Source organism: Uranotaenia lowii, chromosome 2 (assembly GCF_029784155.1).
Source record: "Uranotaenia lowii strain MFRU-FL chromosome 2, ASM2978415v1, whole genome shotgun sequence".
NCBI lineage: Eukaryota > Metazoa > Arthropoda > Insecta > Diptera > Culicidae > Uranotaenia > Uranotaenia lowii.
In genome coordinates this window covers 64,606,008-64,622,894 of record NC_073692.1, presented here as the reverse complement: position 1 = coordinate 64,622,894, position 16,887 = coordinate 64,606,008, and the positions used below count along the sequence as shown (strand labels likewise).

Here is a 16,887-nt window from a genome sequence, read left to right as displayed (position 1 = left end):
CATTTATTCTGTAATGGTAAATATGTGAATGAATTCGCTTTCAACATTTCCCAGAATCTCAACTCTGATGTTCCACGTTTAAATCCAATTCAAATCTTTTCCTGGAAGAAGTAAAAAAAAACTTAGCGTGCTATGTATGTTCTCAGAATATACAGTTTAAGCAGTTTGGCTTGTGCAAGGCTGTGGAGATTTTATGAATCTTCACAAAATTGGCCACAACTTATCTTCAGCGACAAAAATATCCTGAGAATTGATATCCGAATTTTCGTTCTAACGAATTTAGTTCATAACGACTCACGCGAGAAGAGTTTGAAAAGATTACATGGAAAAAATGAGAGCAAAACAATACTAATCGAACTACAGTTCAAAATGATAGTAATAGGAATTGTTAAAGCTCGAGCTCGAGAAGCCTTGAAGGCTTTTTATCAGACCTATGAGCAAATTATCTATTTGAAAAAGATCACCCCTTCTATTCCACTCTTTTCAAAATTCGTTATCATGGAGTGTGTGAACTTTCAGAATAGGGGAGATAAGGGTATAACGAGCATCCGAGGAGGACAAGGCACCCCTCTTTTCCAAGGAAATACGTATTTTCTCAAATAAAACTTCACGAGGAACAGTGTCGTAGTTCCTCCATAGTATTAAGCAAAAGAGAAATCTCCTTGTCATCTTTACCCAAAAAATTTATAAAAAAAAATCAACTTGGTTCTCCAGTGACGAAAATATTATAATTTTTGAGCACCCAAAAATAAGCTCTTATGATAGTTTATAAGGATCTGTAAGGAGTGTATTCGAAAAAAAAAATGCAACGCTATGTTTTGTGAATAACTTTTGAATTCATGGATGTAAATTGATGAAGTTTTCAGTGAAGTTACCAGGGTGTAATGTTTACACATGCAGATTTTTTTGATGTTCTGTCGAGTGGTTTTTAAGATAGCGTTTTCTCGACTATAAACAACACTTTATCAAATCAAAACGATTTTTGATTACGTTTGCTATTTCTTGAATCTTAACCTTCGAAATAATTCAAAATTTGAATTTAGTCGAAGTTAAAACAAATTTAGCCGATTGTCCTACTTCGGCACAAAAACAACACATTTGATTTTTTATCACTCCACGAGCATTTTTGCGTAATGGCATAATTCCAGATCCAATTTGAATAAATGTAAAAACTTTGTGGGACTTATTGAAGTGCTTTTAGAGAAAACATTCGCATTTGGAGGCAGTCTTCTTTATATTTTTATATTTTATATTTTTAGCCAATCATTATGAAATTCTGAATAATTTTCAGTTTCTACAGAACGTCACCCAAGCAACCAAAAGTCCCATAAAACAGGTACAAAAACGCTTACTCAGCCTTATCATTGATATGAAGTGCGTTCTATGCAGCTCAAAATTCAAGTTCTTATTGATACTTTCAAGTTCCAAAACAAGTCTTAATGATCTTCTATTCAGCTTCCAGCGGCCTCTTAATTCAGCTTCCAAAAACTCGCAAAATGAGCAAAAAAATTTCTCTCTATCTCAACTGAACCGTTGGCTTCGGTTCATATCACCTTCTCTTGATTATTTACTGTGTTCTGTACCGGTGCCGCCATGATGCTACGCGCCGGATTTCAAACTCGACAAATTGCTCAATTGCTTCTTTCCTACATTTCCTACATATATCGCATCAGAATGGTCACTCAAGTGCAAAATTACTTATTGAAAAAAACTCACCCGGCTTGGGGATCGAACCCCGACCTTCGGGGTGAGAATCGTACACGCTACCACTAGGCCACGCCTAGATGTTGTTCTAACTGAAACTAAAACTCGAAGTGGTGATTTAATTTAGAAAGCACATCAATGCACTTTTTGTGACTTATCAAATCCGATTTGGGCACTTTTGTGCCCTTTATGTGACTTACCAAACCCCGTATTGAGCACTTTTGTGCCCTTTATGTGACTTAAGTCCCGTATAACGTACGTATAGATCACTTTTGCAGCTTTCAAGTTCGTTAATGAGCACATATAGTTCACTAATGGGAATTGGGCAAAACAAGTCACATACAACGTACATATTAATCACTTTTGCAACTTTCAAGTTCATTAATGAGTACATAAAGTTCACTAAAGGGAATTGGGCAGTTGATTCTCTTTGTCAGCCAATATATAACTTTCAATGCCTTTATTCAAGTAAATATGTGACTTTTGGTTGCTTGGGCAGCCTCTTCAAGTACTAGACATTATTTTTCAATTTTTACTCCTTGTTTATCTCCGGCAAATTCATAAGCAGTCCAAATATTCTGCGCACGATTTGACCACCGTATTTTGTTTGTTTTATCGGTGGGCAGCTTGTCGAAATGAAGTCAGGCTTATTTATAAAACAGCTGGACAAACCAGTCAGAAAGATTTGACTTTTTGATCACTTCCTCTATTCATATTTTCGGATTGAACTTGATAAAACCTCTCACATACCTCTCACTTCATGGGATCAATAATCACTTTTATCCAAATTTTAGCTCTCTGTTGGGTTCTAGGACTTCTAGGACTTTTTAAACGATTGCTCATGTGTTCTTTGGTTTAACAGTTGATTTTCAGCTGTTTTTGGGCCTTTTTGGGCGTTCTTTACAGATTGTCACCAAATTTTGAACACGTACACATTACATTACTAGGTTGTTTCACTGAAAATTTCATCAATTTCCTTAATGTACGCACCGCAACATGATGTAAACATTGTTGCTCAATTTTCACCATTATTTTTTTTTATTTTTAACTATAATTAATTTTAAAACGCGGTTTTACTTTAACTTGTTATCTCGAGGCATAAAAAACACCATTGATCGGGGCACGTTGCGCTTTTTCTACCGTAGAAACTAGCAGCAAATTCAACTCAATTATAGAGCAACAGATTGACTAATTTAAATCTGACGATTTAGCCTTGGGGTTAGGTGTCGGTGAGATAATCAGTAGACTCGAGTTCGATTACTGGTCGAGGCGATTTTTAAATGCATGTTCAAACGTTAACAAAAATTGAAAAGAACATAATAAACAATATTTAAAAAATGATTACGATGTGTTTTCGTTGAATTTTAACCAGAAAAATAAAAAAAAAATGAAAAAAAATAATTTGGACACTTTATTTTGCCCCTCACTGTATTCTAACTGTTGCTAAATAACCGTCACAAGACAAAATCAAAATTATTTCGAAAAATTAAACAAAACAAAACATTCAATTGCCGTTTTCTTAATTGTTTCCATCTGGACCATACTGTTTCATATTTACTTTCTTTTGAATGTGTCGAAAACGACTGGCTAAAACAAAGTGTGGTCCAACTTGCTTGATTTTTTAATAAAAAACTCGTCCGTCATCGACGGCCACAGCCTTCCAAGATCATGTTTTTTTTTTGGAGCATATAAAATTAAAATGCACGCATTTGAAAATTTAAGTGGTTATTTTATTTGATGGATAATTTCGACGAGTAAAATAATGAATTTAAGTTTTTTTTTTCGATATAAAGTTTTAATTTTCCGGTTAAGTCCGGTTAAGTTATTAATGGAAACATTAATAACAACCAAAAACTTAGATGAAATTTGAAACAATAAGTTTGCCTGATTGCAAATTCTAAAAATGGGATGGGAATTTCACAGTTTTGAATTTGGAAAACTTCAAAATTAAGAAATGAAAATTCGGAAGAAATTTAAAATATTTTGTTTTGAAGCTGCAAATTCAGAAATACAAAATAACATTTTAAAAGCCCACCTCCCCATGAGAGGCCAAAAAACAAGCGAGGTATACTACTTCACACTAAAAATTTTAAATTCTTATAGAAATATGGCTGATTTGATTGATAGTTACAAATTGGACTCAGAACTGATGTCGAAATTTCGAAAACTAGTCCTAGATTCAAAATTCTGTTATAGTTAAAAAATCAATCAAAAATATTAACATCGAACTTCTGTTTCATATTTCGGATATTGTACCCAAATTCAAATTCTTGATTTTCAATTTGATTCTTCATTATTAATTGGAAATGTAAAATTGTATTGAAATCCTATTACACAATTTTATTCATGATTTTCGATACTCATATGAATTTTCAATATTTGGATGAAAGTTTCAAATATGAAAAAAAAAAATAAGAAACCATTCTGAATTTTGGTTTCTTATTCAGTTTCGAAGATTTTATACATACTTTTGCAGAGATCGAACAAAACAAAACATCATATTTAAGTTTATTTTAATTGAGTTTCAAGTCGGATTAAAAATAATGATCGGTACTACACCGGTCATGAATTACTTTTAATGTGTGTTTTTTATATGTTCACTTGACACTTTAAGCCATTTGTTCGCAAACACTCATTATCTGTGCACGTACCTTAGAATAAGCATAACTCTCTCGCAACATAACAACTTTCGCCGAGAGAGTCTCACACAATAGTCTGTAAGCCATTTTAGTTAGTTTAGAATAGAAAGTAAAATTGAATTGAACGCACGGGTTTTAATTCGTTCCCAATAAAAGTCTATAATTAAGTCCAATCAAGCGACTTACTCCTTCAATAGTTCCGAAAGTTGGGAAATATATTTGGTGGCAACAATTATCGAGTGAATGCTGTGTGGTGCTATCTCGCAAACAGACCCGAATAGTGCAAACGAAATCTCCCCCCGAACGGGTGGAAGAGGCTGTTGTGTGAAAGAATAGGTGACTCACCGTACCTTCCTGCTGCTGGTGGATGCCGTCGACGAGAGACGGGAAGAAATACCCCGAAATCCGAACCCCTCCCATCGGCCGAGCCCGAACAAATAAATAATAGAAAAAATAAGTTCAAATATGAAACAAAAACTTTAAAATTTAAGCTTCAGAATTATTTGTGCACGTATAATCCAAAGTAAATTTAAAAAAATTGAGAAAAAAAATTTCAATCAAGCAGCGCTCAATTCATGTATAGCATCCAAACTTTTAGAAAAAAAAACCTTTAAATCAAAAGAGAATTTGTGATATTTGCTTAATTTACCAAACAATGCTAATGAAACCGGGCAATTTGATCAGTATTTTCGAATATCCGGGCATTCGAGGCGGCATTGACAAGTATCGTAAATTTCATTGCATAACCGAGCAAGCCTTGATAATTCCAGACAATTTGGAAAACTTAGTCATAATTGAGTCGATTTTAAAAACAAATTTCACTTTTTGATTTATTTTTTTGATTTCTGAACTAGAACTAAGTTCAAGAAACAATATTGAAATTCGAAAACGGATCCAAAATTTAAACTTGAATTCAGGTATTCAGATTAAGGATTAATTTTCAAAATTCTGATTCTGTTTGGCTAGTAAAAGAGTTTTACAATCAAATTAAAAATATCAAGATGATTATTTCGAAGAGGAATTCAAATCAAAAGAGAAAGCAGATATAATATTTTAAATATAAATTCAATTTCAAAGTTAATTTTGTTAACCCAATCAGTTTGTATACGCAACTCAGCTGAGAATCACAAAGATTAAGAAAAATTTAATTTTATTTTGCAAGTGTTATTTTATAAAAAATACCTGATTTTTATTTTTAAAAAATCATCCACAGGATTTTATTAATAGAATTGAATTATAAAATATTGCTGATAATAAAAACATAAAACCTTCAGGTGAAAAAATAAACAGGGAATGTCATAATTAATCGATGTATTGCTGAACTTTATAAATATTTCATTTTTTTTTTTTTTAAAGTCAATTGCCAATCTAAAATCTTAAACTTGAATCAAGTTTGCAAAAATCATGTTTGAACCGCCATAGTTTAACTTTTTCTTTTTGAACCAGGTTCTTGAGCAAATCCGAAGCCTATAAGAACCGATGAAAATCGATACCCTTTCTAGCTTCTTATTGCTGTAGTATACAAATATAGCTTACCATTTTAAAGATTCTAGGACGTATTTTTTCAAGTAACTAATACTACGAAATACTTTCAAGGTAAAAGAATTTAATAATAATAATCAAATAAGTACCAAGATTATTTTTTCTATTTTTTTTTTAATTTATGCAAAAGTATCACAAAAATTTGGTCACCAAACCAGCCAGCCTGAGCCATGGTGTCGGGTATTTATGTGGTGAAAAAAATCAATTGAGCGTTACATTGGCGAAACTGCGGTGAATCCGTGCACTAATGATGGATTATCTATATACACAAACATACATATAATCTTGAAATTCTCGTTGTCAGAAAATGTAAAAGACAGCGGATTGCTATTTTTTCCAAAAAATATGATGATTATAAGAAAATGGGATCAAATTGTTTTCAACTGACGATTAATCTGAATCGTAATTCAGAATAGCACTTTAACACGTCCGTCACTCACAAGATAAGACCAATTACTGATTTGTTCCTACTTTGAAACTTCTATTTTAGTGTTGCCACGTATTTGTTATCATTATTATTATAACTTTAATTTTTGTTCTGTACATTCTTTATCTCATGTCCACACAAGAAGCTTCATTCTCCCCTATTCAAAAGAAGAACACAAGCTTATTTGTTTAATTTTTCCTAAAGCGCAGTTTTATTGAGTCCAACATTAAAGTTAATGTTGGATTCAATAAAAGAGTGTTTTAAGAAGAAAAAAAATCAAATTAGCGTTGTTTAGCTTAAGCTGACAAAACAAGCTGAAAATTAGCAAAAGTCAGGGCAAAAAAAACATTTTATTTAGAAATTTTTTCGTATTTTCAGAGATTTTTATAAAAATTAGATTTTTTTTGCTGCTCTCTGCAAAATTAATAACTTACCATTTGTTTGGCCTCTTCTGGCGACCTGAAAGACGAGAACGAAGAGTGAAAAAAAATCATTAGACCAATTTGCGAGCAAACCACTTGATTATGAAATTCATTTTTCAATTACACATTCATCTTGCGACACCAAACTCGTTCGGTCGGTGAGTGATTATAATCCACCGTCAAGGGAACCGCAACCGGGCGGGGTTAACCCAGTATACAGTATAGTGTGTTGATACTCGTCGGCAAGAGGACTTTTTTTTTCTCCTGATTCCCGACTATCGTTGCCGGTCTTTCCGTTTTTCCCCAGGTCGTTTGGCGGAGGTGGTCTTTAATATTTTCACTTCGTTGGCAGCCTACCAGCCATCCAGCCTCCCAAAACCCATGATGGCCCGGCCTTTTTCAACGACGATGGCGGCAAGGTTTAAGTGAAAAACAGGATATATTAAAAATGAAAAACGACAAAGAGATGGAAAATTTCTCTCATTAAACATCATTTCTGTCGTGGTTGGGAAAGGTTATTAAAAGGAAACTGTTTTTTTTTCCTACTTTGCTTGACTTCGTTCAGCTTTGCTTCTCTTAGCCCCGGTTGATTCGGTATTTAGCTGCCACGATGGCATCTCCGATGAACTTATGGGTTGAGCTGGGTCGGGTCTTTCTTTTTTTTTTTATTTCTGCCGGCACTATTTTCCTGCCTTCATACCGGGAAAAATAGTGCCAAAGTTGAGCTTTCGAGATGAATTACAGTTTTTTTTCCTTCCCATGTTTGCTTATTTCCAAACCCTCAAATAAAGGCTATATGGTGTTTTTTTTTTTAATTCAAAATAAACTGGCGAAGAAACTATAGTTCTTCAAAAATAATTTTAAACTAAACTTTTAACCAATTTGATACTAAACTAAACCGGAACAAAAAAATCAACCACTCTGAGGCAGTCATCAATCAAGGGAATTCCAAATTTAATTGGCTCTTCAACAAACCAGTAAGAGTTGTTGTTACTGAGAGTGTTGACTATTTGTGTATATTTTCAGTGAACCGCGCGTATTGTCCCGGAAAATCCACTTATCAAAGCGGGTCCAGGCAGCCCAGCGTTAGCTGACCGGTAACGGATTTTCCGCTGAAAAACGAGCCGTGGAAATGTCAAGTGGGCTTCAGCTTAAAATGGCACAGGAAGGGGAAGTTGTTTGAGTTCAAAGGACAACCGATTTTTGTTTCACATTTCCGCCTAAGCTGCAGTTACGAGCACTGTTGAATGAGAGTGATGTCTCAATTATCGTTTCCAATGGGGGTAGCTGGTAAGCTTTAACCATGTTTATTGGATAAAACTGGTGTATGTTTTGATAAGGTTTTATGAGCCAATGTCAATCAAAGTCAGAACTAAAGATCGCTTTTGGAGGCTCAGTTAATCAGTTATCAAGAATGAAGGTAACATTTGCTGGTTACGTAAATTAATTTACAAAACCAAGTCTGCACGAATATTGAATGAAAGAAGGGAGATGAGATGAAGATTGGACGGAATAAAATAAAAGTTGGAAAAAGGAGAAAAAAATGAGGCAACACTGATAGTGAAGCTAAGTTTTTAGTCTAATCTTGTGAGAGAAGGACGTGTTAATGCGAGAATCTGAGTTATGATTCAGATTAACCGTAAGTTCACGACAATGGCATAGTTGGTATGATGAGCGCAGATTTGTTTGAGTTGAAATGATGCCAATTCAGGTTAATAAGACGGACTAAAGAGGGCAGATTTAACAGACTGCTGCTTTGTTTGTTTTAAAATAATTCCAGTTCTTGTGAATAAGACGGTCTGGAGCAGCGCAGATTTGAAACGCTGTGGCTTTTGTTTTTAAATGATGCCAGTTCCGGTAAATAAGACGGACTGGAGAAGCGAAGATTGAAAAGGCTGTTGCTTTGTTTGTTTTGAAATGATGCCAGTTGCGGTAAATCAGACGGACTGTAGAAGCGATGATTGGAAAGGCTGTTGCTCTGTTTGTTTTGGAATGATGCCAATTCCGGTAGATAAGACGTATTGTACAAGCGTAGATTGGAAAGGCTGTTGCTTTGCTTGTTTTGGAATGATGCCAGTTCCGGTAAATAAGAAAGGCTGCTAATTTGTTTGTTTTAGAATGATGCCTGTTCCGGTGAAAAAGACGGATTGAAAAAGCGCAGATTTTGTTTGTTTTGAAATAATGCCAGTTCCGGTAAATCAGACGGACTGTAGAAGCGATGATTGGAAAGGCTGTTGCTCTGTTTGTTTTGGAATGATGCCAATTCCGGTAGATAAGACGTTTTGTACAAGCGTAGATTGGAAAGGCTGTTGCTTTGCTTGTTTTGGAATGATGCCAGTTCCGGTAAATCAGAAAGGCTGCTAATTGGCTTGTTTTAGAATGATGCCAGTTCCGGTGAAAAATACGGATTGAAAAAGTGCAGATTTTAAAGGCTGCTGCTTTGTTTGTTTTTAAATGATGCCAGATCCGGTAAATAAGACGGACTGGAGAAGCGAAGATTGGAAAGGCTGTTGCTCTGTTTGTTTTGGAATGATTCCAGTTCCGGTAAATAAGACAGACTTGTGGAGATTAGCCCGAACGACACCCACTTATCTGTACCGACGCTGCCGAAGAACTGGCTGCTGTTTCGATCGTATTCTTGCTGCCGACGGAAGAGAAAGAGAGAGAGAGAGCAAGTTCGGGTCGACTTGTGAAAGCTGTCGTCATCGAGGGAACCGTTTTACGGCAACTTGATAGCTGACGGTTCTGGTCAAGGGACAAGCCACTAGCAATCATCTGCTACACAAGACTGGAAAATTTTATGAAAGTTTAATGGCATTGCGGTGAACTTGATACTACGAAAATTCTTGATAGAAGAATTAAAGATTGAAATTAAATGACGGATAGACAAAGCAGATGCTTAATAGAAGAAAATTGAAAGATGTTGAAAATGAGCCAAGAGCATATTTTATGGAAAGCTTCAAAGGTGCGTTCTAGACCCTTTGTCCCACATCAATTGAATGGCTGAGAGAAGTAATAGCGAGAGGCGCAATTACGTTCACCCATACATCCAACCCGATGGATTGGTAAAGCACGTGCTTCCCAATCGGACGTGCTTCCGATTGGGAAGCACGTGCTTTACCAATCCATCGGGTTGGATGTATGGGTGAACGTAATTGCGCCTCTCGCTATTACTTCTCTCAGCCATTCAATTGATGTGGGACAAAGGGTCTAGAACGCACCTTTGAAGCTTTCCATAAAATATGCTCTTGGCTCATTTTCAACATCTTTCAATTTTCTTCTATTAAGCATCTGCTTTGTCTATCCGTCATTTAATTTCAATCTTTAATTCTTCTATCAAGAATTTTCGTAGTATCAAGTTCACCGCAATGCCATTAAACTTTCATAAAATAATAATCAACGGTGACTATTCGTTAAAAAGACTGGAAAAGTGAAAATTGGAAAGGCTGTTGCTTTGCTTGTTTTGGAACATTGTCAGCTTCTGTCAATAACACGGACTGTTGAAGCGTAGTTTGGACAGGCTGCTGCTTGGTTTGTTTTTTAATGATACCAGTTCCTGTAAAAAAGACGAACTGAAGAATCGCAGATTGAAAAGGCTGCTGCTTGTTTGTTTTGGAATGATGCGAGTTCCGGTGAATAAGGAGGACTGTAGAAGCTAGATTGGAAAGGCTGCTGCTTTGTTTGTTCTGGAATGACGCCAGTTCCGGTAAATAAGACAGACTGTAGAAGTGTAAATTGCAAAGGCTGTTGCTTTGTTTGTTTTGGAATGATGTCAGCTCCAGTAAATAAGACTTTATCAAAAATCGCAGATTGGAAAGGCTGTTGATCTGTTTGTTCTGGAATGACGTCAGTTCCTGTAAATTAGACGAACTAAAGAAGCAAAGATTGGAAAGGCTGTTGCTTTGTTTGTTTAGTAATAATAAGAGTTCCGGTAAATAAGGCGGACTGGAGTGTAGAGTTCCGAGTTAATCGTGTAGGGTGTATATTATTAAAGTTTGAACAATTTATTAAAAGTGTTTATTTGGAGCCACTGGTGGGTAATCTAGTTTAAGCGTATAGGAGAAAAAGCCAACGGTCGTCTGTTCCCGTTCGGGATCGAGTTGTAAAGACGTGGTTCGGAAGTGTCTACAAAATTGGCAACGAGAATTCAACGAAACGGATCCAAAAAGGTAAGAGAATCAAGTGAAAATTGACGAAAATCGGGATCACTAATCAAGTGAGTGCATTTCCTGTGATTAATCACACGAGATAGTTGTTTTCCGAATGGTGTATCGGAACAAATTTAAAGATGGCTGTTTGGGAGCCAATCGGTGATGAATTTTCTTTTATATTGAGTTTGTGTTCAAGATTTTTTTTTATTTCGACCAGAATTCAAGGAATTTTGGTAAGAGATCATTGTCAGTAAGCGACGATATTTCTAGCTCGACCAAAATCCAAGGGAATTGGTAAGAGTCGTTGACAGTAAGTGTTGTGGCCATGAAAAGCCATTGGTGGACTGTGGGTGCGGCGCTTGGCAAAACTACCACTGCTTGCCCTTTCCCCTTCTGGGATTGGGCTTTGACAACCCCTGGTGGTTGCCAAACAGTGGAGGCAGGTCCGCAGACTGTCTGCCTGGAGGCCAAGGCCGGGTCGATGTGAGCGCTTGGGAAACTACCACTGATGGTCCGCTCCCCTCGGGGGGATCTCGATCGCCTGGTTGACCGAGATCCAAACTCTTTCGGATGGGAGGGCTCTGAAAAGAGCCGATTGTGGCAGCTGGACCCGGAGGCAAGGCTTGGAGCGAAGCAGCGAAGAAGAACAAGACACCCTTTCGTTTATCCTTTTCACATTTTCTCTTTATGTACTTATTTCTACTATTTACAAATTATATACACTTCCGCCCTTCTTGACGGTTTGATTAGGACTGACTCCCGACGCATCAAAGAATGCGCCCTTAAATAGGCTGACGAGCAAGCACACAAGCACGTGCTCGCGCCAGATGGAACCGCCTAGAACTTTCCAGGCGCTAACATCTCGCTTTCAGTGAGAGCAACCGTTTTGCTCTCTCGGTGCGGTACTCTCGCGTCCATTCTCAGTCCGCTTGTCGGACTGAACAGTAAGGGACGATATTTTATTTTCGCCAAAATTCAAAAGATTTTGAAAAGCGATCGTTGGCGGTAAGGGACGATATTTTTAGTTCGATCAGAATTCAACGATTAAGTTAGGGGAGAACTGTACAAGACGCACCAGCGAGGTAAAATGGCCCATCCCATTCTTGCTCAAAAAATACACTCTCCTTTGGCTCCGAATGGTGTTTTTCTTCCTATTCATTGTAGCGAACGAGCTTTTCAATAATTTTTATGATGAAAAATTCACAAAAACGACTTTAATTCTTAGAAACAGAAGGATTAATAAATTCTGCCTAAAACTTGTTATTTTTTATGATTAACATATAAGGTTTTATAGTAAACCAGTCTGCGCTATCTGATCCAACTGCAGCTTTTCGTTATAACACTCGTATGCACTTTCGAATGACTATTAATAATTTATTATATTTCACTAACTTCCCACAAAGTTTAACTTAAATTAATCTTATCGAAATTGGGACGGAATGCCCGTAAAACCACGTGTTTTAGGCTCAAATTTTGTGTGCTGTTAACTTTTGAGAAAAACCAAATGTCAAAACAAAATGTCTTTCTTTTTACTTGCTGACTCCCAAATTACGATAATAATGCATAATTATAACAAGTTTCGTCCTTGTTTGAGTTAAAAAGGTGCACCATTGTTTAACTCGAAAAAATTATCTGCCGCCATGTTTGCCGCGATATTAGTCGAGAAATTGAATTTCGTTGCCTACCTGAAGGCGTTTTACCTATAAGGATATAAAAAAGTGAATTTTGAAAAGCAACATTTTTGTTAAATTAATCAATAATAAATGATTTTTTGCCAAAGTATGGTTAGTTTGCAAAAATACGATGAACATGTAATAAAAAATTTGATATTTCAATTACTATATTCCGTAAAATCATTGTTCCATTTCTCACCACCCATTCGGTATGGTGCGTTCTGTCCACTAGTTTTGGCGTTCTACCCCGCGGCTTGTTTTCTGGTTGTTTAAGATTTTCACAAAAAAATAACCAAAATCGTGGTTTTAATATATTATTTCTTTTTGATAAGATGTAAATGTGATCCCTGAACCGTCGTGAACTTTCAATTTGGTTCATAGATGATGGGTATCGCTGTAAATAGCGATTATGCTAAACTGGTGCGTCTTGTACAGTTTTCCCCTGCTTGGTAAGAGATCGTCTCCGGTAAAGGACGATATTTCTAATTCGACCAAAATCCAGGGGATTTTGGTGAGTTACCAGTATGGGACTTAAACTCGTGCCTCCAAAGTTCGAATTTCGCTGAACAAAGGTTCCAAAGGGAATTGGTACCGAATTTTCTCGAATGTGAGCATGAAAGTTACAAAATGTTCCTCAAATAGCCTTCTGTGAACTTCAAGTTCCATGAAGTTCCTCAAATAGCCTAGCCTAATAAATAAATCATTTTTTGGAGCTTGGAAATTGTTGAAACATATAATTTATTATGAAATTTCAACTCAGAACAACTTAAAGCTAATTCGCAAATGATTGTTTTTGAAAAGAGTAAATATTTTGACTTTATAAAATTTCGTCCAACTGTATTTACTTACCACGCATTTATCACACATAGTAAGTCAGTTGAAGCAATTCATTAATTAAATATCAAGATAAACTCAAGAATTTGTATAATTTTATGCTTAACAGTTATAAACATGGAATTCCATATAAACCGATATTATTTTAACCGATGATTGATTAATATGCCGTTTCGTAATGGTTCTTAGTAATAATCAACATGCGTCTTTGCTGCTGGCCGCTGGCTGCCCTTGCGGGTATTCTAGGAAGCTTATAACCACTTCGAATTATAGCTGCCGGTAAGGCAACATCTAGGCGTGGCGTCGTGGCAGCGGGTTTTGCTATCATCTCGGAGGATCGGGTTCAAATCTGGTTCAAGGACTAATTTTTTCCATTAGGTTGTTTGATTGCTTGAGTAAATGTATCATATAATTGCGTAGCAGAACTGGCGTGCGTGCCGGCATGTATCGAACAAAGTTTTAAACAAAGTAATCAAGTAAGATCAATTGAGGGAGGTGATGGGAGGAATAAAGATGGATGCCGAGAAACCGGCAGCACCACATAGGCTGGTGGTGGTGGAGAGGAGAATTATTTTTTTTTGTTTTTGCTGATTAAACGTTTACTTGTTGGCTGAATAGAAGGCCGTTCAAATCTGTAATGGAACTTCAAAGTTTCAATAAGAACTTAAATTTTGGGCTGAATAAAACGAACTTCAGCACATTGATTATGCTGATTAAGCTGTGTCCGACCTTTTTAACGAGAATTTTGGTTGCTTGGGAGATAATTGCCATTATTGCCATGATAGTTTTATTTTCGACCATTGTCTAGTTGATTCTAGTTATAGATCGGTCCCGGAAATGACACGATAATATTATATCGATCACCATCCAAGGAATTAGTGAGCGATTGGTATAAGTAGAACAGAATAAGTTCAAGACCAAGGCTTTGTGGTACTTGCGTCATAGAGAATGGACGGAAAGACTGGAAAGTAATTTTCTTTTCCTTCTGTTATTTTGAAGATAGAGGAACATCGTTCACTACCGATGTTTAAATGCGAGCGGATTGAAGACTCAAGACTGTCAAAGAAGTGGATCGAATGGAAAAGAGCACTTCAATTCTATTTTGTCTCAGCAGGAATAGAGGACCAGAAAACAATGCGAGCGAAAATGCTGCACTTCGGAGGGCCTCAGCATCAAAAAGTGTTCGGCAGCTTAGAGGGCACTAAAGAATTTTCAATGGGACTTCTTGATAAACCATGGTACGAAAAAGCCTTGGAGTGTTTGGGCGGATACTTCAATCTATACAGACAAGATGTTCTCGAAAGACACAAGCTTCGGAAGTTGAAACAGTTGCAGAACGAACGTTTCGCTCACTTTATACTACGAGTACGAGAATAATTAAGCCATTGTGGATTGTGACGTATATGCGAAATTACTGGGTACCTTGAAATTGTATGCAGGAAGAAATCTGCCAGTAAAGGACCTCATACATCGACCTCCGTCAAACGGATTCGAACGGTAGAAGACGTTTCTACCAAATGAAGTCAACGGTCCTCTAAGATCAAGGGCGTTAAGGAACGAATCCAGGTGAATCCAAAGACAGGACCTACACGCAGAAAAAGAAAGGGGGTTGGTTTCAACAAAACGTTTTGTTATTTTATTTTACATTTTCAATGCATATTTCTTGATAGCTTTCACTAAAAAATCGATCAGAAATAACAATAAAATATTGTAATTTTTACACACTCCTTTTTTATTACTTAAAAATTAAATTTGGTTTAGTTCGAAACCAAAAATCGGTTAATTTCAATGAACGTGTAGTGAGACTAAAAATGAAAAACAAAAGAAAAAAAAGAAAAATTTTCGAGGAAATATTAAAAAAATTTCTCATTGGAACAGCGAGCAGCAGCAGCCGAAACAATTTTTTGAAACCCCTGTGACTCCCGAGCACGATTCTCATTCGTCGGTGCGGCCGGAACCCTCCGAATTTGATCCACCATGCACTCATCTAACAGGTTTGTATCATAAATTAAAGATTAAGTGAGATACTACTTTGTTTTTAATTTTTAAGGAACAGTCGGATTAACATGCGGAGCTCCCTACCTTTTACATCGGTGCATTCTAAAAGAAAGGCGGACCATTACTTTCGTCCAGCAGCTACAACATAACGTGGGTTGGCTAGCGATTAGTGAGGATAAGTTGGCCATAACGTGCCAATACTCATCCTCACAAGAAGAATTTCCAATGTAAAAAAGGCATTTTAATGCGAATAAATTAAGCATAAATAAAATTCATTGAAACCGAATCAATAAATCCGAAAATCAACAACAATTTTGCTTTCGTTTGAATTGAAAAAAAGAAATGAATTCAAATCATACAAAATCGCTAATTTTTAATCTCCTATTCTTTTTAATAATAGCCTAAAACAATTTTGTGTGTTTTACCCAAAATTATTTTATTATTTTGACAAGTATGATGGATCATTTTCAAAAAGGGGGTATTTCGTTTTCAATCAAACGATAAGTTCAAATCAAATCGATACTTTTATTCAATGTGGCCAAAAATATATTTGTGCTTTTTCCCAACCAAAAATTTTATTATTTTCGTTCGAAATCTTATTGTTTCTAAAATAAATTTTTCTGCGTGTATGTTCCATCCAGTTCGCAGAATTTCTATTCCGTTAGAAGATGCAGTAAAAATGAAACTGGATGAGCTTCTCGCAAGAGACAAGAAAGAGCCGAAGAAAGGATCAACCATTGCACAGTGGTGCAGAACATCAATCTAGCTGTACGAAATTAATAGCGCCCAGGGATGAAGAGATAGACATTTGATGTCCTGAGCAACATTGTTCAGTTTTTTATGGAGCATATTCTCATATCAAAGTTTTTGCCGAGGGGTCCACCGCTAGCGAGATAAAAATGATAACTTTTTTGTTTTTTCAAATAAGGGCTCTGAAGTCTTGGACAAAGTTGTTTATCTGATCAAAATACATAATTTTGTTGAATATGTCAAAGTCCTATCACATCACCCTCAGGAGTTACATTAAAAATAAAAAATATCTCTTGAAACAACAGTTTTTTTTAACTTGACACGTTGGAGAATGGATAAAATGGTTTGCTGTCGTTGAAACAAAGTTGTAAAAAGCCACGATCTACAATTGTCCTTTACATTATGATGGGTTTAAAAGTGGCTGAAGCCCTAGAGAGAGCATTTAGTGTATTTTATTGGCAATTTTGGGGGGCTCGTCCATCGAAAAGTGCATATTTTCGCAACACCTCCTTTTTGTGATTATTTTCGATGATAAATCGAACAATTTCCATTTGAAATAAGCGGGGAAATCAGTGGAACTAGTAGAGATTTGAATGATTGAAAATGCTTTTTTTTCTTATTAAAGAAACATTTTTAGTACAAAAATCGTAACATAAACTATGCAACATCAAAACTAGTTTCCAAAGATTTTAAAATGTTTCAATCGAGTTTGAGGCAGTGTTACGTCTACGAGAGGAAACTTATGAC

General features: G+C 36.1%; 1 long non-coding RNA gene across 1 annotated transcript; it reads left to right on the top strand.

The window, feature by feature from the left end:
- Positions 1–15,191: 15,191 nt before the first annotated feature.
- LOC129749030 (uncharacterized) lies at positions 15,192–15,663 on the top strand. The gene is made up of 2 exons (XR_008737904.1): positions 15,192–15,386; positions 15,443–15,663. It is a non-coding gene; the product is annotated as an uncharacterized LOC129749030 (long non-coding RNA).
- The last annotated feature ends 1,224 nt before the right edge of the window (positions 15,664–16,887 follow it).